This window comes from Excalfactoria chinensis, chromosome 25 (assembly GCF_039878825.1).
Source record: "Excalfactoria chinensis isolate bCotChi1 chromosome 25, bCotChi1.hap2, whole genome shotgun sequence".
In the NCBI taxonomy this organism is placed as follows: Eukaryota; Metazoa; Chordata; class Aves; order Galliformes; family Phasianidae; genus Excalfactoria; species Excalfactoria chinensis.
In genome coordinates this window covers 3,358,121-3,383,225 of record NC_092849.1, presented here as the reverse complement: position 1 = coordinate 3,383,225, position 25,105 = coordinate 3,358,121, and the positions used below count along the sequence as shown (strand labels likewise).

The following is a 25,105-nucleotide window of genomic DNA, read 5'->3' as shown; positions in this document are numbered from 1 at the left end:
CTAAAACATCAGAAATAACCTTTTATCCTACGTTTTTAGGAATAACTTGGAAAAGAAACATCTGTTTCGGGTGAGTCTGAATGTAGAACAGCCCTCCTTGCTGGGGGTGAGGGGTCAGTTCCTAGCATTGCACCCCCAGCTGCAATTCCCTTTACTTTGCTTTCAGATGTCACTGAGTGACCACTAAAATGGTCCTAATAGTCCATATTTAGAAGAATCTGATTTTACCGATATTCATTTTTGGTCTTAATCCTGGCTTTCTTGTCCTGATTTATTCCTGGTTGCAGTTCATCATAAACAATCTTTCTGCTCCATAAACTCAATTGCTTGTCTAAATTATCTTCCTGGAGTCCCAGTATCTCATTAAAGACATTAATGTATTTTAGAAGGCCTTCCAGTGGTTCCGTATGGAAACCACAAAGCAGTTGTTAGCATTTGACTTATTTAATCGTATCTGTCCTGCATTGACCTTCCACATCTATATGCTGTCAGGGATTTTATTTGGTTTTGCTACTGTCCTGGCCACTGGAGCATCTGAGTGCATTAGGCAATGTGATTAACCTTTGTTATTCATGGCCTTTTCCTCCTCAGTTCCTCTCCCCAGAGACTGCACTGGCGTTGTGTGCATTGTTTAATTACATTATATAGGGAGAGCTGATGTTGCAGTTTCTACCTTTGGTTGCCTAATAAAACCGTCTGATGAACGTTTTCTCAATTAGCTAAGGTAAGGTCAAAATCAGTCTTCCCCTTTCATGTTATTTCAGCTCTAACATTACTATTATTTAGGTGCAGGGGGGAATCTTTTTAATGCCTGCTAAAGCAGTATTTGGTTCTGTCTTTTAATTACCTGATGAAATAGCAATGTCATCTCCAAGGCCAAGTGGTACATTGTAAAGGATGCTGCGTGATATATCCAAATGCTTGCTTCAGTGAGACCAAATCTGTTCCCATCTTAACTTCATTGACTTTGGTGTAATTGTGCTTCTCGTTCCTGGATTTTGTGAGTGTGAATGAGGTCCTTGTTCTCCTCCATCAGTTTCCCTGTCGCTTTGGTGATGAGTGATGCTGATGGTACCTGAGGGCTGCTGAAGAGCATAGCTGTATCTCTTTAATTGTATGCTAGATGTTCTATATCTTTTCGCCCTGTGCTGTCAGCAGAGTGGCCTCAGTGGGCCTTATGTGGTTGGAGCATGGTCCTTGAGATGCTCTCATATCTGTTTGGGGCCATTCCCTACCTATTTCTGATATATTCCTGCAAAGGTCCAGAACCCAGCTCGTATTTTGCAGACCTGAGAGTAGGAGTCCTGCTCATTCCCCAGTCCTTTCACACCTCCCCACCACCCTCCTGCCCGTGGAGAAGGAATCATTCCATTGTGGGAGTTCCACAATTAATCTGAGCCTGCTGATCCGAACCTGCCTTCCTTCATCCCTCTACCCACATAGAAATAGCCTGAAGCAAAGCAGTTTTCCTAGCTGAACCTAGCAAAACTGTCACACCTGAAAGAAGAAATTAGTTATGTGCATGGCATGTGTATTGGTTTTTAATATACAGATGGTAGCAAATATACAGAAGGTAAGAGTAAAGGGAAGCTCACCAGTGGTGGTGCCTTGGCTGAAGAAGCTGGAGCAGTCCTCACTGGTGAGCAATCTCCAAGAGATGCTGCTTCAGTGGGAGTCAGCCCTTAAATGAGGTCTCAGAGGGGATGGAGTCGAGCTCTACCCCTTCCGGGAGCACAGCTACATCACTCTCACCTGTGCTCCCACAGCTGACCCCACACTTGCCTCAGCTGATTAATTAGAGGTTCAGGCTGTGATTACCAATCCATACAGCATGCTTCCAGGAAAGGGAGCAGGACTTGCAAAGGTTTGTACCCTTGGGGAGATTAGCTCCTCATTTTATTTAATATCAGCTTGTTCTACACTGCACAATGGCATACAGATTAATAGTTATAACAGGTATGTAGATACAGTTAATATCCTCTTGGCTTGTTAATCCGCTTAATACTTGAAGTAAATAAGAGAGTGGCTTGGAGTGCTTTTAAGGTAGAACTGAGCTCGGGGCATTCTCTGTTACAAAGGAAAGGAGGAATATCCAAAACACGGGGACTTTCTGTCTTCCAGGGGTGGCTCAGGACAGCAGGATCTCTTGAAGGCAGGGAAGGAAGCAACACCATTTCTGTGGGGTTCCTTGTGATGGTTTGGTTTGGTTTTGCTATTGCTGTTGCTGTTAGTTTTAGGGTTTTTTGGGTTTGTTTTGTTGTTAATGTCTGTTGTAACAAGCTTAGCTCTGCCTTCAGAACAGAGCCAAACAGCATCCTGGTAACAGGTGCAAGTGATAACCAAGCACAACTGAACTGTGTGATAAATGCCAGCACCTTTCCATTGGTCTGACCTCAGTCCATTTTAGTCTAATGTGCAGCTGCATGTTGGTGTTTACAGATGACAGGGAAGATAACTGATGCCGTTTCTCTCAGTAGCTGGATGTCATATTTTTCCTCCTGAATGTATCAGCTAATAAACAGACTCATCATTTTGTTGGGGCTGATGTTGCTGCAGGACCCGATAAACAAGGAAGCGTTCTGTTATTGGATTCTCTCGCTGTCATTTTTTGAGATGCTTCCAGTTCTGACCTTGGGCTGCTCATTGAGCCAATAACTTTCAGACAGTCTGCAGCACCTGCTTTTGGGTTCTCGTGTTGGTCAGGGTGTAGAGGAGAACACTGGGGCACCATTGACTTCAGTTGGTGTTCTAGGATGTCCTGGTATGGGGGCATGAACGTCCTCAAACTGCTCTGAAAAAGGTTTCTGTTGCTTTCAGAACTTGATCAAAGCACGTTCACAGCAGTAACTTTCCACTGAGAGCGTTACACTCAAACCAACAGAAGGAATCTGCTTTTAGTGCCCAGTTGTCCAGATGCACCAGAGTCTACCAACAAATTAGCAGCGCTTTGAGATGAGAAGGATCATACATTTGTTTGCACAATGATGCTCGGTGGTATTAAATCTATTGACAGTGCACCACTTGAAACAAATTGCAGTTGAGAATTAGTCACATTTACTACTCGGGAACTCCAGCAATGACCTACCTGTGGTTTGCAGGTATTTTAGCACTAAGCATTGTGTGGCAGTGCTTTACAGAAGAGCAAGGACACGGGCAGGGCAGCCTCTCAGCTCTATATCATGCAGTCATTCTTTTGAGCTGAGCAATTCCATCTAGCCACAAGGATCAGAGGAGTTTCCTCGAGCATGATTTAATGCCTTTCAAGCCCTCTCCAAACAATAGACACATTTTGTGCTGTTAGATTTAAGCCAGCATAACCAAATACCAAAATGTTGCTTTTTGATTTGTTCACTTTCAGCGACGGCAACTGCAGCTGATTCTTTCGTGTCCCACTCGAGGCCCATTGTCTTCAGTGGCATTGCTGCAGATTTACAGCTCTGAGGCAGGCCATCATCACCAGTTAATCTATATAAAGCTATACTGGGTAGTCAAAGCAGGTGGTTAAGATACTCATTTGGGATGCTTGGACTTAATTCTCTGCGCTGTTATGTTTTTCCTGCATGACTAGACGTACATAACATGCCACGGATTTGCTATCTCTCATTTTCAGCACTGAAATTCCCCCGAGGTCCATCTGTGGTCATCAAAAAGACAGACAGATCCTCAGACCAACTCCTCCAGCTGGAGGTGATCGACCATCTGGGGATGCCATCTGCTTTCTGTCCATAGTTACACAGTCCCACAGAGCCTTCCCCAGCCTCAGCACAGGCCTTTGGTTGAATCTCACATTGATCTCTTTGCTCTTGAGTTTGCAGCCTTGATAGTCAGCATAATAGCTGTTCTTTCCCTTCCTGCAGCCACTTGTGAAGAAACCCATTGCAATGATTCATCCTGCAGCGCATTTGGCTTACTTTAGGTGTTGTAGGAAAACAAGGAGAGGGCTTATTAAATAGCTGGAATGTAAGGAACTCGCATTCAAAACCAGCATTTAAGTGCATTGTGTTACATGAGGATGTGATTGTTCATGCAGCACCTGGATTTGAGGGATGATGGTATCAGTTGATGAAAGCTGGCATTCCTTTTCTTCTCCTCTATTGTGCTGCTCTGTCTCCTCTAGTAAAGGTGTTCTCCTCTAAGACTACTCGAGCCTTCACATAGGCTGAAATGTTTCCTCATCCCAAGGGAAAGAACGTAATTAAGCATTTTGGTTGTGTTAGACTTCACATCGAGGCTGTGCTCTTGCAGGAAGACAATAAACAGATCGGCAGCGTTACCTAGAAGAGATTTAAAGCATCATCTCTGATTAAGCTTTTCAAAACTAGCCAGGCAACAATGGAAAGAGGTTAAAGCTGTCGAAAGGCACAGTGGGGAAAAAAAGAAATGACACATTTAGTTTGGTTCAGCTTATTCTCACACAAAAGCAATTGTTAAAGGCAGTGTTACATAAGAGGCTATGGGCAGGGGGTTAGGACTTCTGGGGGTGTAATCATTGCCTCGCTGCTGCCTTTTATAAGTGCTCTGGGTAATTTATTCCCCCTTTCTGCTGTCACCTATCTGATGTTTGGGGAATGCAGGTAATCTGTTCGATTGTTCTTTTTATAGCATCCCCTGTAAGAATCGTGGTCGTCCTCTCTCTAGGCAATACTGCAGTGTTAGTACAGCCAGCATTGCTTATGGAATCCTGCAAAGCAATGCTCCAGCTGTGCGTGAGGCCCTTCAACATTCACACTATGTCCACTTCATCCCAAGGCAGAGATCCTGTGCTGCAAGTGTAACTAGGGCTGCAGTGAGGCTTGCCTTCTCTACTGCACAAAAGCACTGTAAAACAAAGCAAAGCAGATTGTGTTTTTTGTAGGTTTGTTCTTCTGCTTCAGCTAGTCTTCCTGTGATTTCTTCCCCAACTGTGCAGCCTGTGTTACCTCCAGGCAATATTGCTGCAATGCTCTCCCCTCCAGGCTTTCTTTGAAGAAGGCTTGGATGCTTTAGCTGGTGCAATGCTTGTTTTCCTGGCCACCCCTGAGTTCATCTTGTTTGCTGGACTAAGGCTGTTTCCTTGCTTTCAGTGGCTGGGAAAGACTACCTCATACCCAGCTACCAGTATCTGTTGAATCACAGAATCATTTGAGATGGAAGGGACCCTAAAAGGCCATCTAGCCCAATAAAAGGGTAGAGTGACATAGTCCAGAGCAGTCACAGGCATGGGTTGTTGTTTGGACTAGGTGGTCTTACCAGCCTTAATGGTTCTACGACTTGGCAAATTATCTCAGGAAGAAAATGGGGCTGTTTATGGAATGCTTTATAGGTTTTATGTATTCCGTTGTCAAGTTTTACTGGACTCTTGCATAAGGAGAAACACGGGAACACGGAAAGCAGCTTTAGAGGTCACTAGGCTGTATTGGTGCACTGGTTGGGGAGGCAGAGCATGGAGAAAACAAGCCTTCTCCCAGGCTGCCAGCTGAACAATCTGCCTCGCAAATTCCACGGTCCCTCCCACCTCCACAGTTAATGGTTTCAAACTCTCAGCTGATGAACTTGGTATAAACAGTTGTTGTTTTTATCAGCAGAACTGCTGAAAGAGGAAAGTGGTGGGAGCTGGGTAGGAGTGGTTTGGGGAGAAGAGAACAAGGGCTGAGAGAATGCAGAAGAAACAGCAGAATGAAGCTCTCATCCCATCTGCATGGGCTGTGAAATTCAGTAGCTGCTTAGCACGTGAGTTTGAGAGCAAGGATGATTGCAGTGCTTATTATGGAGACAGCCAAACCTACCTGGTCTCCAAGCAGCTCTTGAATCTGTTATTCAAACCACCATGTGAGCAAGTGTGCAGATGAAGTGGAGGTATGAGGCCATGCTAGCAAAGGGTTCACAGCTTGGTCTGTTGGGTTACAAAGTGTGGCTGCTGAGGTTTCGATGCTGAGATGCAAAATGTAATGGGATGTGACTCAATATTTCCCATACAGTTATTATTGCATGGAGTACATTGTTGTCAGTAGGGAAGAGTTATCCATGTGCAGCTCGCTTTTGGTGCTGTTTAGGTTCACTGTTCATGCCGTTTTAATTGCAAAGAACTCACATAAGAGAAAGCAGCAGCCCTGGGTTCCTCAACTCCGGTGTTTTCTGCTCCTTGGTGTTGGTGGTTGTACTGTAATAAAGTCCTGTGTGCATCCGTACTTAATTTCCTCAACTGAAAGTCAAAGGGCTTGATAGGAGGGTCTGAAACTTGACCTCAGCCACCTACACTCTCCCCTGTAATTCAGGGCACATTATTCAGCCTTTTGACCCCTTTTCTGCAAAGCGGGGCCATATTTCTGCCTGGTTTCGTTCAGATAAGGAGCTTATACCTGCTTTGTGCACATGTGTCACCGTGCACAACAGCCTCTGGGTTTTTAGGGGCAGCTGCTGTGACTGAGTTGTGAGTGAATGCTGGAAACTGCCTTTCTGTTGTCTGGGTAGTCTTTGTGTCTTCATTCTGAAAGGCTGGATCTCTATGTGCAGTAATACCTTGAATAAGGTAGATAGGAAAGCAGAGAAGTGTTCCTTGCCAGCTGCCTGGGAAACAGAAATAGTTATTTTCTAAAGCAGTCTCACTAATTGTGTAGGATTACCAAATGATTTGGCTACTGGCTGCTTGCTTTCTCCAGCCTCTCTTGATTTCCATCAGTAACTGTTGGTGATCAGTTTTAGAGCTTTCCTTCCCTATTAGGTGCAGTGCTGTCTGTATACCTGCATTTACATATGCGAGTTGGTCTCAGCTCATCATATTCACCGGGAGAACAAACAGTTCAGCAGGATATTGTTTAAATATGCACTCAAATTAGCGACAGTTTAAGAACGTTTATGTTTTGTATATAGAACAGGAAATGGAAAGATTGAATGGAAAATAGCATAATAGAGCGCACAAATGAAACTGTCTTAAATGTCATCACGTGGGCTTAGGTACCATTTAAAACCTCAAAAGTAAGATCTACTTTGCTTATAGGAGCAGAGTTAGTCTTGTTTCTCTTCATAGGGATAAATTTTATCTCACAGCAATGCCCCAATGGTTGAAATAAACTGCATTGGGGAGTTGGTGTGCTTGTAAGCTGGGGGAGAACTTAGGTTACACAAGATTTCTCTCCTGGTGCATGCAGCTTCATTCACACATTGCAACCATTACAGTAAAAATGTTATTGGTTTGCATATTCCAGCAGAGAACTGCTGAGCAGTCAGAGCTGCTCTTGGAAACAGAGTAAAACCCTGATCTGAATGTGTGTAAGCTGCCTATATTGGACCGTAGGTACTGCAAATTAAACACTTGAAGTTAGTGGTTTCCCTTGACCACAAAGGACCTCTTTCTCTCAGTTTGCTGCCAGTCACCTGGACATTATGCCTTTTATCTCTTAGAAATGGTGTGAAAAATAAATTGTTTCTGAAAAAACTCAAAACTAGAGTGGCGAGAGCAATAAAAATCCCTGCGAGGAGCTTAATTTTGTCTTCAGGGAAGGTTTAGAGTAATATGCTGTAAATAAGGTGTAGGACCTCTTACTGATCCTCAGGGGAGGTGAGAAAGTACTGAACAGCTGTTGGTCCAGTGAGGAGAACTTACTTTGTTCATCATGGCCCCTACATCTGGGGAGAGCACAGAAGAGGTGAAAGAAGGGTGCAGTCATGGGAGATGGGACTGATTGGCATCAGTGCATCACAGCAAACATTAGGATGTACCAAACAACATCAACATTCTCCCTCAGTTTTGAGGTCTTTGCTTCTGAAATTGACTTTTTGGTGACCATGTAGTCAGCAGAGAATTTAACTGCACCTGACCCTTGGCGAGCATCTTCTTGAGTTATTTGCTACCACCCTGCTGAACCCTGCTCCTTCCAAAGCATCAGGTGTCAGGGGGATCCATCACTTGGCAGCAGTGGCAGATCGTAATCCAATAAGTAGAGCAGGCACTAGAGGGAGTTACAGAGCTTTTTAAGCCTTGAAACCCAAACAATTTATCTTAACATGGCCTCATGGACTGCAAGAAACTAGCACAAACTAGTTCAGTTATCCCCTCGTAAATAAATGGGAATGCTTTAATGGTAACATCTGCCATACTGAATTTCTTCTTTGTTCTCTGTCTTTCAGGAGCTGTACAGCAAGATCATCCAAGCAATTGTAATGTTTATGGCTTCTCAATTCTCCGGGAGCGTATGGAGGTGATGACACGCAGCTATTACATTGGGGAAACTGTTAGAGGTTGCTTCATGCTATGATATGGACTTCTATTCATCAAGAGTAGTTACCTCTATCTTGATAGGAAGGGAGAAGACGACAGGAAGAATTACTGCATCACATCAGGTGCATCTGAAGATCTCCAAGGAAGATCTCCAAGTAATGCTCATAGAGAGGTGACGATGGCAGGAACATCCCTACCTCATCTGGACTGAGAGCTCCAGAATTGCTGTGGATGTATCCCAAGGTTTCAACGAACAAGAACTGTGGTGGTCCTACCTGACACTGCCTACTCCATTGGACTCCCAGAAGCTGCTCTGCCATCTGTCCATACCTTGAATATCACTGGCCTGTTGTAAGCGCAAGTCAGAGCGGGTAAATGTACAACTTCACATTTGTGCTTCTTTTTCTTATCCTGCACGAGAGTTTGACAGCAGAGATTTAAAGAGAGAAAACATTCCGTGTAGATACTGAAGCTGGTTGTGGGAGTTCTCCCAGGGTTTGCGTGGTGGCTGGAAGCGTAAAAATTATAGCGGATCATCTCTGTGGCAGTTCACTGTAATGTTGTGCTGGTAAGAATGATGCTGTGAGATGGAGGATAAAGTAAAGTTAAACCATTTTATGGCTGGCTGAGTGAAATTCCATTGAATGACAGGCATTTACTCTGACTTGGTTGGAGTATTATGGCTGCGGTAGGTTTATTTTTCCTGTGGGCCTCTGGGTTTTACTAAACTCAAATTTGCTCGAGGTTTTGGAGGCAACTGGATTGAGCGCATCAGTCTCTTGTGATGTCCTGTTAAATCCTGCTGCTGTTGTTGCATGCAACTCATTCTTCCTGTATATTGAAGCATTGCTGTAGTCTCTGACACTGTAGTAACACTTTTGGTAGTATTCTCCCTCTGCTCAACTGAGGAGGGCAGATTTGGGGATGTTTAATAAGTAGAAAATGGCATTTCAGTCTTTGGTAATGTAACACTGCATAGAGTTATCACTTATCAACTGAAAACAACCACACAGAATATGGGAACTGCGAATGGAAAATTCTTTTTGCTTCAACCCACTTCCTTTTGTTGCACCAGGAAGGGAAATATTTGTATGGAAGATGCAGTTCTTACGGTGAGTGACAGATTACCATCTTTGCCCGTGCACGTGATTCTTAATATATCTTCAGATATATTTGATTGAGCACGTGGGTGTCAAAATAAAGCAAAATAATCCATAGCTCTTCCAAACAGCTCTACTTTCAGGAGGCTTATTGGTGTTGTCAGTTGTTACATGATGAGATGCACAAACTGCGTAGCGTGTATATCCACTCTTCTTGGAACTAAAAGAGAGCCGGTATTCGATATTCAATGTGAGTTACAGTCATGATTGTCAGATCAAAGTAACATCCTGTCAGTTCTAATTTGCTGCTATTTTCCTGAAATTTTAAAGGGCAGAATCCTTCAGTGTTCCTATTCAGGTGTCAGATTTGCATTATAACAAATTCAGCCTGTTACCTTCTGACATCCTAATAAGTACAGCCAAAAAAATATATACATTATTAAAAATCATGGAACATGCCCAGAAATACCATGGGAAGTGGCAAATAGAAATAATTGTAACTCCTAAAACTACTGAGCTGATTCTGTTCTTTCCTTGGCTTCATTTTTATGTTTCTGTCAGAATTCAAGATAAGTGAAAAGCCGAACCCGAGGTTGACATCTCAGTTACTTTTAACTAGGTTTATATTCCGAATGATTGAAGTCAGTAGATGAAAATTGCCCTCGTGCCTGTCTGAATTTGTTTACTCAATGATCAGTTTTCCAGATACGCTGCTTGCCAAGTCATTGGTTGCCATAAACTTGCGGGTCTTTGTTGGAGGCGATGGGGTTGGCATACAGGCATTGGGGGTGGGTCTTCCATGTTAAGAACTGATGTGTATGTTTTGTTTTGCACACGTCGGTCCAAGCATGTTAGCAGTTTGGAAGCTGCAAGGCCGAGTAACTCACAGCTGAAAAGTGCGTGCCGAAGTTCTGAGCTGAAAAATGTATGAGCTAAAAAGGATGCGATCATGCTTATGGTAGTTAAGGCTGTTTGAGATGTCACTACTCCAGTCTTGCAAAGATACCACAGCATGCAGAATTGCAAGCAGGAGCCATGTGTGGGTACGTTGTCTCCATCGGTGCATGCTTAGGGAATTTAAATTAAACAGGTTTTTCAGCGATAGGTTAAACAAAGAGAACTGGCTTCTCATTAAGCTGTGTAAGCAGCACTTTCAGGTTGGTTCTGCTATCGGTGTGAAGGCTTCTCACTGTTCAGTGGTAATAAGCAGCAGGGGATGGTAACGGCATAAGCAGCTCCAGGAGTGTTTTCAAGATGATGTCTAGAAGCAATCTTGATATATAAGCACCAAAATGCCATTGTGTTTGTGGGATTAATATGGGCATGCATTCATCTGCTTACATTCCCTCCCAATTTATTTCCTTGCAAGTTGCAAAACTACAGAACAAATGTTTCAAACAGCGAGAATTCTAAGATCCGAAAGGAATAACAACATAAGCAGAAGGCACTCAGTGATGCCAGTAAATTCTTTATGGCTGTGACTTATTCATAAACATGAGCAGATAAGTATTCAAGGGGAAGAAAGGACTAATTTTTAAGTGATTGAGGCAAAATTTCTTTGCACAAAATACACACAAGGCTCCTAGGCAAATCGAGTGATAAGGGTAAAGTGTTGCTTGAGAGAGAAGGAGCTGACACAAATTTAATGGCAATGGAACGATCCAGTGCACACAGCCAACACGTGCTTTATTTAAACAGAGGCATTTAGGCTGATGTGCACATTTCCTAGGGTTAATGAAGGTAAGTCTCAGTGGCTCACAGGCTTTCTTTATAGCTCTCAGCTAGGTTGGTGCTTGTACATAGGACAGCAATACAGTGCTGTATCAGAAGGGTCCTTATTTTTATACCTCCTGTTCTGCAGACAGTGTCAAAAGGGCAAGTTTGCAGTGCACCGAGGAACCAAAATCTCTGTATGGGGAGATTAAAAACAAACAAAACACCAGCAAGTTTCCAACGGGGTGGTGTGTATGTCTGTGAGTTTTGCAGTGTGAAATAGCCACTGCCTTTACAATGCCCTGACAAAGGCAAAAGGAAGGATCTCCGTTTCCCGTTGTTATGGAGGGGAAGTAGAGATTCACACTGAGGAATAGAGTTGTCTGTGGTTTCCTTTGGCAGAGCTTTGAGTTTGGGAAACTGGTTTCGAGTCCCACTTGCACACAGCGCGTAAAACAAAGCTATTCTTCCTCACGCTTAATCAGCTCGCAATTATGGGGGTAGAGCAAGAAAAGACAGGTTGGAACAGGATGCCAAACCAATGCATAGATTTGTTAGCAATTTCCTTTCTTACTTAACTGCATAAATAATCAAACGTGAACACTGGAAAAGCTCAGATATTTCCCTTGGGACATAGGCTTGCCTTGCATGTTTAAAATATTTATTTATTTGAGCTGTCAATGTTTCTAACTCTATCAAGGCTGAAACAGCCGTAGAACCTGTAGATGAAAGATGGGACTTGAAAAGGGAAAGAAAGCAGTGTGTTAGGCCCATTTAATTTAAATGTGCTGTATTAAATCTAAAGCTCTGTCTCCACAGTGTCTGTGCAGATCGGCTCCTTATTAGTATTACTAAGAAAGGGAAGATATTTTAGAGCAGGCATGGTTTAGATTAAGCTAATTTAAGTTAGCGCAGTGGTTTAGAATACCAAGGCACTTTTGTACTGATCTCATTGTACTCCAGTGCAAGAAAAGCAGTTGGGTGTGTGACAGCAGTGCTTTGAAATGATAACTGAGCCGCTCTGCTTCCATATCTCCTGAGAATATGGGAAGAGGTGTTGCCTGGTGGTGCAGAGAATAAAGAACAACGAAGGGCAATGCAGTTTGCCCTGAGACAGCAGTAAGTAGGTCAGCGAGGCAGGGTCCTGCTCCTGATGTTTGTTCTGTGTGTTTTGATGGAGCACCACTGAGCCACACAAGTGGGGGATCTTAGTTTTGTCCGCATGAAAAGCCAATGAGCCGCTGCGAGCCATCAAACCTGGCAGGTGCTTACACACTGCTAAAGAGCTTTGAAAAACTCATCAGGGAAGAGAACCTTTTATTTATCTGCCAGATCCTTCTCAAATAACAAAGGGAAGTTGTTTGAAACCCTTGTATGAAGGGTTTTCGTCGTCACTTTTGGTACAAAACACCAGGGCTGCGTTAACCCTGATGAGAGAGAGGGTCCTTGTTAGAGGAGCCTGCCCTTTGTTAAAGGCTGAGATTAAAAGTAAGCACCAAGCTGGCCTTGCTTTAGTTTCTTTGAGCGATTTTTCTTTATTTTTTGTTAACGTTTACGTGGGACCTTTCGTTTACGGGTCAGCAACCTGTGGCTGGAGTTTCTTGGTGGCACTTCAGTCAAAGCAGCAAGACCTCATTTTGTGGACTCATAAAATCTTAGGGCTCAATGGATTATTCACGATATCAAAGCTATTTAGAGCTAGAAGAGTATTTCTGCTCTAGTTCCATCCACTTCACTGGGATTTTGCAGTTACTTCCATCTTTTAAGGCTAATGGAAAGTTGCATGGGCATCTGGGTAGCAACCTTACTCATCTTTAGCTGGTACTCCAAAGGAAGGAGACCACGTAGAAGATGAACTGTAATCAGCGGAACTTCCAGAGACAAATATTAGTGACAGTATCATTCTTGCTGAGTTATTTTTTCAATGGTGAAAATATAGTTGATGTCAGATAATGATCTTTTGGTAATTGCTTGTTACAGAGATGCTTTAAGTTAACGAACAGTGAGTTGGGGGTTTGTTTTCAGAAGAGCTTGCTTTACTTTCTCTGCTAGCATGAGTGATGCCCATTAAGGGTATCTATGGAGCACTTAATGAAAGGAAAATGATTGGATGGAACCATCCCATGTAATGAGATTATTTCAGCACTTTACTCCTTATGTTAGCATGGAAAATTAGAATTTGGGGCAGGTGTGGAAATCTGTTGAGTTTCCCTGCAGATATAATCCAAGCACCAGGGGAAATTTTCTTTAAGGGCATGTTTTTGTGACTGTATGAAGTGAAATCAAAATGATGTACATTCATGAAAGGTCATCTAAGTGTGAGTTATTTGTCAAGATAAATTAAAACGTATATTTATTCTGCTTGACATGAGCTATTAACTGGAATTTCTGGTCTAATCAGTTATTTGCATTCAGAGAAGAAAGTGATTGTGAGGTCAGGTTTCCTTTGGAGTCAGATTTGTTATATAGTTTCTTCAGCCAGTAATTTACCCCAAACACCCTCTCCTCTCCTTCCCCAGGAGACAGCCTTGCTAAGTGGCATCACCACATCCATGCTAGGGCAATTGCTTTTCTCCCACCAGCCTGGAATCAACTCAGCTGCTGACATTGACCTGAATGCTCTCTGGGATTGTGTTCCCTGTCGTTTTATGCTCCTAAAACAAAAGATGGGTTAGTCTGAAAGGAAGACAGCCCTAACATCTCTCAAGCCAGTGGAGTTTCCTTTGCTCTCCAGCCTGGTAAAGCTGTCCCCACTATTTACCCCATACACTCCCACTGCGTCCCATATGCTTCAATCATAACGCTTAACTCTGTGGGTTTTTTTCTCATTTCAAGTAGTGTCTATTGACACCCTGTTGATCTGACACAAAAGCACTGTGCCTATTTTGTGGAAAAGGAGGACTGCTGAGGGTGTGCAGCTCTAAGGACATGACACTTTGCATTTCTTTATGCTGGTTAGACAAAAGAGGGCATAATTAGGCTTCAGGCGGGCTTCTGTCATAAAGAAACCAGAGGGGAATTTCTTTATATGTCAGGTTTGCAACAGTGTCTTCTATAGCTATAAAATGTACTCAAGTATTTCCAAGACCTGGTTGGCATTGAGCTTGATGTGAGCTTTGTGTACCCGCAGCTAGAGGCCTATCGTTTGAATGTTACATCCATTTGCTGTTTTTATTCCATTGTCGTGTAGGGCTTTTTTTTTTTTGTCCATTATCACTGCAGCCATGTTTTGAAATCAGCACTCCCCTCCCATGGATCTGTTGCTTTGCTGTGTGTGTTTTGAGACCGCTCGCGCTGCATATCAATGGGATTTAGGATGAAACAAGAGAAGTCCTGGGATTTTTGTAAGCCAATCCCATCATCTGTCTTTTGTGAGCTTGGAAAGCTGTCAGTCTGCACAGAAAACATACTGGCAGGCCTCGATGCTGCCTTGCTGCTAAGAGAGTTTCTGCAAGGACAGCCCAAGTCACGCAGTGAATCCTTAAACAAGCCAGGGAGGAAAACATTGGAGTCAAGGGAAGGTTCCTCCTGGATTTTTGTGGCACTTTTTGCTTTCTGAGAGCATCCAGTTGCAAAGGACAAAGCAGTGAAGGATGTCAAAGCTCGCTTTGCTGGAAATCTCAGCGGTGTTTTCTCTAGTTTAACACCCTCAGCACTCCTTTCAGATAGGCCACCATTTCTACCATCTCACAGCCCTTGGTATTCTTAATTTATTCAGGTTTTAAATGGTTCAGGGAACCAATTTAAAGGTTAACCACTACAGGTGTGTTGTGAGGAAAAGAGAGATGTATTGCTGTCAGGATGGATGGCAAACACTTACGGATTGGACTGGTTGAAGGTTGTGAGCTTCTTCTGTGACCACCGATTGAGTTTCTGTGTGTAGGGTGTGAAGAATAACCTGCATCTGTTCTAATTGCTGGGGAACAGCTTTGTTATGAGGTGATGCTTCTGAATAGCAAGACAGCGGTTGTGTTGGTAGTGCTGCCTGGGATCAGCACAAACCTGCAGCAAGAGGTTTCAATATTTAAATTGAAATACAAACAGGGGCCAACGTTCCCCCCCCTATGCATCCAAGTTCATATTTTTCACGTTACTGAGCTCTGCATTGGTCAGAGGTTCAGCAAAGTTTTTCCCTTCTGAGTCACGCACGCTGCCGTCTGTCAGCTTTCTGACTCTGCTGTGTGTGTTTGTTCTGCCACGCTGCAGTGTGGAAGCACTGTTAGCAAGCGAGAGCCCAGGGAGCAAATCTCCCCCACGCCTCTTTGTCTTTTTGTCTTTGTACATCTTCTTTTCTGACAAGTCTATGACAGTCTTGCAAGAACTCAGAGTGCAGCGTGTGAATGGCCACGCTGCTACTTGGGCGAGTGCCACGCATTGTCAATGTTTAAACATCTGACCCTCATCCTAAAGGCAAGGGGAAAAGCGATTAGGTAATGCATGTTGGATTAGGTAATGTATGTTGCTCTGCTAATGTCAAAGAGGACCATTGGAAGGCGTACCCGAAGTACGTGCACAGAGACATTACATCAAATGTTTTTTGAAATATCCTTTTTCTTTAGTGTCTGCGTTGGATTATTTTCAGTTCCTTCTGCTAAAATACAGCGTGGGCCAAAACATTGATGTTAAATGGTGCAGGCCCAGTGAACGCCCTGGAACAAGTGGACTGTCTGACTCAATCATTGCAGATGATAAAGCAGTGAAATAAATTTGCACAAGAAAAACAACAAAAGGGGAGAAGGAGAGGAGAGAAGGATGTGGCTCTCTTTACCACCTTTCAAGTCGGTTCACTTGCAGCAGGGACAATTCAAGCCACTTGAAAGGTTCCTCCACAGTGTTTCTGTCCTGCTTACTGGGAGGGGTGGTTAAGTATCTAGTTAGGTATCAGAATTGCTCGTTCCATCTGCTTTGTTGACATCATTTGTTTGTCTTTGGTGTCTGGACGATGTTTTGGTGCAATCAGCTTGGAGGTGTCTAAGTGTGATACTTAGGGACATGGTTTATGAGCAATATTTGTGGTAGGTGGATGGTTGGACTGGGTGGTTTTTCTAACCTTAATGATTCTATCTTGCTCTTATGCTGCCTCTTGTAATATTTCTCTTCCAGGAAGTTATCGGGCATGGCAAGTTATTAACTTCTGAAAACTATTAATTTTCCATCTCAGATCTCCAAGTTTTCTGAGTAATTTGAATTCTAGCCTTGCATCCTTTTTGTTTATTAGGGGATCACAGATGATTGATGAATTGCAAACACTGAGTAATGTATGTTCTCTGGGACTCATTAAAACTTAGGACCAAGGTCCTCCTTTTATTTACCTCTTTCCAAAATTGACATTGCCTTAAACAAAATCTTCTGGCAGGATTTCCCTGCAACTTTGAGCAAGGCCTATGTCTTAAACGTTGTCTTTTTTTCCCTCCCTTTCCTCCATTTCTGATGCCGTGCCTATCACAGGTTAGCACTGCCAGGCTGCGCTGAGTCCTTACAGCAGCTTGCAATCCATCCACGTTTTTCATCGTCCTGTCAGACTTTGAGCTCATCGGTATTCGTGTAGGTGTAATCGCACCTGCAAAATTTGAATTACCATGTTGATAAGTCTGTGACAGAAATGGACTGAGACTGAACCTGGTACAAAATTGATAAGCCCTCGCGGGGAAGAATTGGATAAAAGAGAGCCAGCTGCTAATGCACGCTTGTTTTGAACTGGGCAGATATAAAACATATCTCCTTGATATCCCCATTCCCGGAGCATCATTCAGAGATCATTTGCATCAAGAAATGGAAGGAGCCCTTCAACCCCTGGGTGTCTGGCAATGAGCTGAATCGCCAAGCTTCTACCTGCTGGCATCTGGCCTCTGCCATGAGGAGTTGGAATTCCTTAGGGGCTGCAGAGTACAGGCAGGGACACTGCTGGTTATGTGTGAAGGTAGCATGGCTTTTCCCTTAGGAAACACAGAGAGATTGACCTTTTTGAATTTGAATTAACAAAATAAAGATCATCAGCAATCCTAAGCAACACTCGACCTCGCTGATGAACTGAAGTAGGACATTTTTTTTCATGAGATCATTGAAACACGTGGAAATCCAGAGCCTTTCAGCTGCTTCACATGTGTGCTAAAAGCCTTATAGCTGTAACTTAACTTTGTTAAAAGCAAAGCAAATAAACCTTCTGACCCGAACTACTTGCCTGATTACCTAGAATACGCGTAGCTCAGACTTCCCTCTTTGCAATAGATATTCTCATTGCCATTTAAGCTTAAAACTGATAAAATGAAGATCAGTGCTTGTTCTGTTTAAGGCACTGTTATCTTCCAGCAGTGAGGGCTGCAGGTTTCATGTGATGCAGAAATAACGAACGATTCACAAAGAGCCCCCATGTATTATTGCTAATTCTGTTCTATGTCTAGTGAAGGGGTCCTGTCTTCTGTCAGAAGGCTTAATGAAATGTTAATTTCCACTACTAATCAACTTGAAACGTAATGGCAGCAGCTCGCTAATAAATAAGTGAACTTTGTGTTTGCCCTGTGCTGCTCTGGAAGATGTCCAGGTTCTTCCTTGTGCAATTCATCTCTTTTGCAGAATAGAGGAAAGCAGCAGCTCAGCAGAACGGACTTAAATCCATCATGTTTCAAACAGTGTGTAGCCAATTAAATACTTACCCAAGTCTCATTTTAGCCTTAGAAATATGTTATATCATTGCAGGTTTTCTTCTGACTTGCTCTGCAAGGGTTGCCAGTCCCAAATCTTCCAGGACCTTTTGATTAGTTGAATGCAAAGTCTGTGTTTGGACGAAGCTGCAGCAACTCTAAGTTTGTATAAAGCCGTTGCCATGTAGTGAACAGAAAATGTTTGCTTAAAGGTTTCACATTTCAATCTAACCCAGGCACCTTACCCTAATACTTGCCTTCAGGGTCTGTTAAAGCACTGAGTTACAGTCAGTGTTATCAGGGGAGGAAAAGGTGGGAAAAGGGGAAAGAATTGCTGGATCTCTTTGCTTTCCTCTGTGTCTTTGGCTGCTGTGTTGCTCTGGGTTGCTGAAGCAGCTTAGGAATGTTTTCTTGCCTAAAGAATCTATAACAATTCCTGTCCAAAGATTTCCTATAAGCTCATGCATCAAACACACAACATCAGCAAGCTGATTATTAATCCTTTACAAACTATGGAGCTCAGGTTTCCCAAAAGCACTGCAGTTGGGTGCTGCTGGCTGTCGGTACTGCATGTACAGCATCTTGCAGCCCCCTGCTGCATGCCCGTGGGCAGGCTTCAATTATATGCTGGCTAACCTCCAAGAGAATGCAAAGTAACCCCGTATCAGATAAATGCTTATTGCTCAGCAGAGCTGCACGTTGGTTTCTTGCACGTGTTCCCTGCTCCTGGGGACTTGCAGAGGTGTGACACAGTGGCGCACTGGTGACAAATACTCAATAGCAAGCAGCAAGGCTGTTATTTATATGTGATGCCCAGCCAAAAACACTAGCATCAGGTGATGTACATCGCATAATATAACAGTTGATTATAGGAGAAGGCCAGATATGTGTTGGAAGTACAATTATGCAAAAAGCCTATAAGTATTAATGATATATTAGTTAATTATCTCAGACATCACTAAATAGCAGTCTGCTGCCATTGGTCTTATCAGCCAATTACTCTCCGTTCTAATGATGCGTTCCTTTCAACACGTGTTTTATTGATTACTCTTAGTGCTGTTTAAAATCTGAATCTGTGAGTGGAATTTTCAGCAAGCACATCTGGATTGCTCCATTGAGGCAGACTTTGGAATCCCTAATGGAAGACTGACATGCGTGCCCTTGCAGCTCTTAAAATGCACTGCACGTGCAGCGTGGTCAACACTTCAAAGCAGCTCTTTCTGAACAGCATGCACGCTTCTGTGATTTTAAGTTGCAGGCTTCCACAATGTTTTCCTTAGCCCCACTGGTTTGGGGGCTGTGTGAAAGCATGAGGATCTCACCCAGGGTTTCTCTGTTGGGAAGATTGCGAATACGGTTGCTTGTAGTAGATTGCACTTAAGGACTTCCTCGTAGTTGAGGACTTTGAATGTATTTTCCAGAGGCTTTGAAAATACCTTCATGTAGTCTTGAGGAGTCTCTCTTTGAAGTACTTTGAAACCTGCATGTCAGAGCTGGGTTTGGTCGACTCCTATTTTTGCAGGATGGTGGAACTGAAGGCAGTTTTCACAGTTGTGGCCTATCCTTTCCTCTCTACGCATCACGTTTTGAACAAAGTATTTCTGTTTGTTTCGAAAGCAGTAATTATTCTGAGTACTTTTTTGTGTGTGATCCTATAATAAGTCATTACACTGCAACAGAATGCCCAGAATGGTTGGTGAGATTTATTGAGTCCTGACCTACGTGTATTTACCTCTGGCAACCGAGCATACAGAGATGAAATAAAATCAGGAAGGTGACAATTGAGGATGTTGAGTAACTGAAGTAGGTGAATTGAAGGTGAGGAATAAGGAACAGGGAATGAAAACTTGAGTTTTTAAATAGAAAAGAGGCTTGAAAGGAAAATTTAAGCCCCTGGGATATAATGATTGATTGACACCACATTATTTTAACAGACTGTACCAAAAATTACAAGTTGAGAAATTGAATTGATGACCTGTAAAATAAACTTGGATTAGGAGTGTTATGGTGATGAGATTGCTGTAGGCCTGAGGACGTGGGAAGCTGAGCTGATACTTAATTTTTCCTTCTGTCTTTTCTCAGCCCACAGCAGGGAGTGGAACTGGAAGGCTTTGAGGTCCCTTCCAAGCCAACCATTCTACCATCCTATAGTTCTGTGACCTTTAAGACCTGCTCCAACCCGAATATGCTGCGATTCCACAGTTTTATGATTTTTAAGGTCCCTTCCAACATAACCATTCTACAGTTCTATGGTTCTGTGGTCTTCAAGGCCCTTTTCAACTCAACTCTTCTACTGGTCTGTGGTCTTTACGGTCTCTTCCAACTCAAAGCATGGTGTGTTCCTATAATTCTATGATAACAAGCATATAATGTAAGTCTGTTATTCATGGGAAAATATAACTGTGTTATAGAAACCAGTCCTGCACTTCAGTGTTAGGAAAGCTTGTTTGTTCAAACAAAACAGAAACATGTCTGCCAGAAATCTGCCTCACAGCGTATTCCCTGTCTGTTTCTTGGAGGCTGATCTCTCTGCTGGCATCATCTTTGGCCTGATCTTCAACTTCTGTTCTAACTCTGATTTGGAAAAGGGGAATAGGAAGTAAACACAATTTCAAGACAGCTTTCTGCTTCCTGTGGTTCAGGGCCATGGAGTTTTGTGATGAACTCAGAGTAATTTTGGCCTCTAAAGACCAAGGACATGCACTCCATCCTTTGCAGTTGGTTCCTCAAAGAGCCCTTGATTTGCTCCTCACTTCACCCCGGATGTGGGAGTGGAGCCAAGAGACAAGTCCTCACATTAGCTGCAGAGGCAAGAGTCCCTGCAAAAAAAGTAATTATTAGGGCCTGTTTTTCTGCCATTTTAAGGCTGAGTGTTATAAGGAGCCCTCGGTATAAATGAAAAACAACCTCATTATCTGTTATCATTCTCATCCTCTTCATACTAAGTCCCCATCTAATTTTCTCTGGGTTCAAATAATTGGACAAACAAGAGTTTGCCCTCTTGATGTGTGCTTTGAGCTTTTGTCTTGTCCTCACTTTCCTCTCCCTGGCTACTTCAGGCTGCGTCAGTCATTTCATTTTAAGGCTTGGAGTGCAGTCGAGTGCTTGACAGGGAAAATCAAGGCTTCGTCTCTTTCAGTTCTTTATGGCTTCTTCTCACTCTTGACTCGCTGTAGGTCTTTGGGCATCTCATACAGTCTTTTTGCAGTAACGTGACTAGAAAAAGTAGACCAGTGATTCTGCCCCAGAAAGCAATTTAAGATTGGATTAATACTTGAGGGCCGCACTTGTTTCAATGAAATTAACAGTAAAACCTGTTGATTTTAGTAGGTAACTGTCTTACATTTGCTTTTGATTAAAGCACCAACTTGGTATGAAATGAAAGAAGGAATCCAGAGTTAAACTGATGACTAAACAGCCTTCCGTGTTCCTTGGGTCCCTTTTATAGTTAGCATTAAATGCTGATTGATAGAGGCCCAGAAAAACATAATGGAAATCAGAAGTATTTTCTTCCATCTCACCTCAAAATACCTCTGCTGGGGGGAGAGTTTTCTATGGAGTGCTTACAGAACTTGCACCCTTACCTCCATGCTTCCGAAGGAACAGGGGCAGCGTGTGCTCATCCCAGTGACCGAGGGTGGCCCCAACAGCATGGGTTTAACAGCTTTGGATTGCAAACTTAGGTTGGCAGTAGGTTGTCAAAAATCAGACCGTGAAGCTTCCCACTGTGACATGCACGGCCACGTTTTCAGATTTCTCGGTGCTGGTTTGGTTGGATTCAATTTTTATTCATTTATTGTTGTGTTGTTTTTTTTTTTTTCATTTGACCGTTGTAAAACCAGATGGAGAATTGACTTTTTTAGGCTGTTTTATTTTAACGGTACAAGACAATCTATTTCTGATCGTCTTGTTTCTTCCGGGTAACCTGCTTGTCTTGTTCTGACCCAGTTCTGTTGCTGTAAGAAGTCAGTGTTGAAGAGGAAAAGTTGCCTTCTCTTCCCTTTGGCACTTACAGCCATTTCAGTGAAGTATTTTCTCACTGGCCATAAATCAGGACGTGAACCTCCTATAAAGATTACTTTAAAAACAATCTGAAATATGACATATTTATGAGATCATGACCGTATTGCTCTGATATGAGAAGGACTTGGTTTCCTTCATTTTTTTTCCTTGGTAAATGAGAGTAGGTGCTGCTTTCAGTAATGTGTACTTCATGATGTACGGAATAAAGCAGGCCAGTAATTTAGTTAAGGAGATTTATATGAGCCATACATATAACTGTTTTCCCCCTTCGTCTTATGGTGTGGTGCCAAGAAGGCTGTAAACAAATCATTGACCTTTCCATGAGCATGCAGCCACTGACCTGAGGGGCTGCTAGATTTGATTGATCCTGTATTTCCTGGCAGCTTTGAAAGGAGGGTGACAGCTGTGGTGCTCCCACTGTCTGTGTACATGGGGGCTGTTTACATTTTGTTCACTCTGCTGTGTAGCTCTGCTCGCTAGATGAGACCTGCTGGTCCTCTGCAAATGAATGCTTGGTTTTTAATAAGGGCAAGTCAACTGCCAATTGAGAGAGAAAAGGGTTGTTGCCTAAAAGAGATGGTGCTGTCTCATTAATAACATTTTTCATTTCACATGTGGCCTTGAAGCACTTTCCAAAGGAACAAGAATATTATAATTGCCGGATTACATAAAGTAACTTGTCTGCAACCACCCAGCATAACCCATCCTACAGCAAGCATGGTGTTCTGCCTGCAAAAGCAGGGACCTGGTCATTCATTATGGCAACAGGGCACTGACTCCACCATTCCCTGGGCAGCCTGTGCTAATGCTGACCATTCTTTTCTTGCATTCAGGAGAATCTGACCTGAAAAGTGCGAGCTAAGTTTTCACTTAACTTTTAACTGCAGTGCTTCCTGGTGGTGGCAGTTGGTCTTGTTTGTTTGTCTGGTGTTTCCCCCAAGGGACTGGCCTTGGCTTTTGTCATGCATCAAGAAGCATGCACTAGCGAGAGCAATAAGGGCAAATGCAGTGTTGAAATCTGAAAGGCAAAGGTGCTGGAGAAGTTTCTGCATTGAAATCAGTGGAAGAAAATGTAGTCCTGTCAAGATAATTAGTATGATGAGTAAAAGTGACCTTTATAGCTGGAAACATAATTGCTTTGTCATGGCCCATTATTTGACCTTCTATAAAGCATCCTTCAATACTGCTAATGAGTACTTCTGTGCATGCATGTTGACAGCCGGGATGTTGTTGGGAAATAAGTGGCACCAAGAAATGAGGCAAAATATTAAGTACACAGTGTGCTTATTACTTATAAAAGAGCTTTATTGGTATACTTCCTCCATGGTGCGGTAATTGAGAGCCTTAGGTGACTTGTTCCCTCTGTCTCACTAGTGGGGCTTAAGGTAGCATCCAAAAGATGCTACCAAGATCCTTCTGAAAAGGAGAGAAACTAAAACCTGAACCACCATGTTTTGTGAATTAAAAGAAATGTGAGTCTTGGCTGCACCCATCTGCCTGAAGGGTTGGCATTTTGGGATCTTATTTTTTCTTGCTTGCAAGTTAATGGTTTCTTCATGGAGTTTGAGTGACGCTGTAATTTATTTCAAGACATGAATTTTGATGCCATCTGTCGCAAATTCATGAAAGAAAGCTCTCATCTGAATTTTTTCCTCAGCAGCTTCTTATTCAGAGATGCTCCTTTGTTAAGGCCAGAAATCATTTGATAATCAACTTTTATACCTTGTGAAGCATGGGCTGGAAAGCTGTCCTTCCCTAAGACCTGCATTATGCATGCTTAATGCCTCTGAAAGCCTTTCAGTTCACTTTCAGAAAGAAAGAGAGCCTTGATTTAGGGTTTCCAAGAGACACAGAGTTTGCCATTTTCTTAACTACGTTTTTTTAGTAGCAGATTGCTTTCAGAAACTATATCTTTTGGCTAAATTTTGGTAGCACCATCTTGCAGGCATTGGCTGCATCTACTTCAGTGCCTTCTCATCTATGAGAACCTCATGAGGTTCCCCTGGGCCCACTGCTCAGCCTGTCTAGGTCTTTCTGTTGGCATCCTGTCCCTTGGGCATACTGGCCACGCCACACAGCTCGGTGTCATCCACAAACTGCTGAGGGTGCCCTTGATCCCACTGTTGGTGTCACTGATGAATGACAAGACCATCAAGAAGGTTGGTGATGGTTAAAGACCATTTGTCCCAGCACTGACCCTTGGACTTATGGATGTAATGGTGTGCTCCAACCATGAGCTTCCCATACGCACAACTTGCAGTGATGGAAGAGTGATGTCAAAAATCTTTACTAATTCCAAAGTTTGGTGCCACAAATGCGGCATCATCAGAAACAGCCTTTTCTGTCTCCCATTCTTGGGTACAACACTGTTAGGTGACTTACATGCCACAAAGAGGAAGGTGATATTGTCAGTATAGCTAGTTGCCAAATATTGCGTGTCCTGTAGTGCATTCGTATTTAATGGCTGTTGGGTCTGTGTTGCCAGTACGGTTATGGCTGTTGTATGTTTCAGCCTTCTGCTCTGAAAACCTGCTAAATCCACTTATTGCCAGCAGTCGTCTTCTGTCTTGAATATGTATCACAAGCACCGCTGTTTCTGCGTGGTCACTCAAAGGGCCAGAGTGAAGGAAATTAGAGCAGTAATTAGGATATGTCGAACAGAGGGTGCTGAAGTTCCTGCCCATCTGTTGCAAGGTTATCTTGGGTTTATCTGAGCAGTTTTTATTGACTCTTTTGTTTCACTTAATGAGTTGATGACCACGCTGCTGTTGGAAAGATCTGTGGAGCCTTTGTTGAGTACCTTTGAAGCCTCTGCTCTCATTATAGAAGTTTACAGGACAAAAAAGATTTAATGCAAGACATGAAACAGAAATTCATCAGATGCAGCTTTGATTCCCGACTCTGCTTCGGGGTCAGTGATCGTGTCAATGAGTTCCTCTCTGTTGATAAAGCCCCTGGGAGATGCAAAGGAATGGTTCTGTAACCCACCTTGCTGGGGATCACGAGCAGACTGCAATTGCTTTAGGTGATCTCACCCAGAAAATCTGAACGTCGTAACGGTGCTTGTAGTAATCCAGCTATTGATGACTTATTTCCTACATAGCATCTGTATCTTGCTTTACAAACTCCTCATTGATTCCTTTTTACAGACTTCACATACCAGACTCATTTATGACCTCCTTGTTGACTGCCTGCCCGAAGGGAAAGACACTCCTTTTCCTTTCCACCAGTGTCTCCTGGCGCTCAATCCTAAATGACATGTCTGGATATGATCACAATGCGAATGCTTAAAGCAAATAATAGCCCTCAAGATGCATTTTTCCATCCTTGTTCATTTACAGCAGGCCTGTTCTACCTGAAAAAAGGCAAAGCTACGGGTGTTGAAAACCTCTCTCCATTCTTTTTAGCATCAGGTGGCCTGGAAAAATCAT

The 25,105-nt window shown here is 43.0% G+C and overlaps 1 long non-coding RNA gene across 1 annotated transcript; it reads left to right on the top strand.

The window, feature by feature from the left end:
• The first annotated feature begins 1,830 nt into the window (after nt 1-1,830).
• On the top strand, nt 1,831-17,119 carry LOC140262732 (uncharacterized). The gene is made up of 3 exons (XR_011905859.1): nt 1,831-1,864; nt 8,107-8,568; nt 16,459-17,119. It is a non-coding gene; the product is annotated as an uncharacterized lncRNA (long non-coding RNA).
• Nucleotides 17,120-25,105: the final 7,986 nt, after the last annotated feature.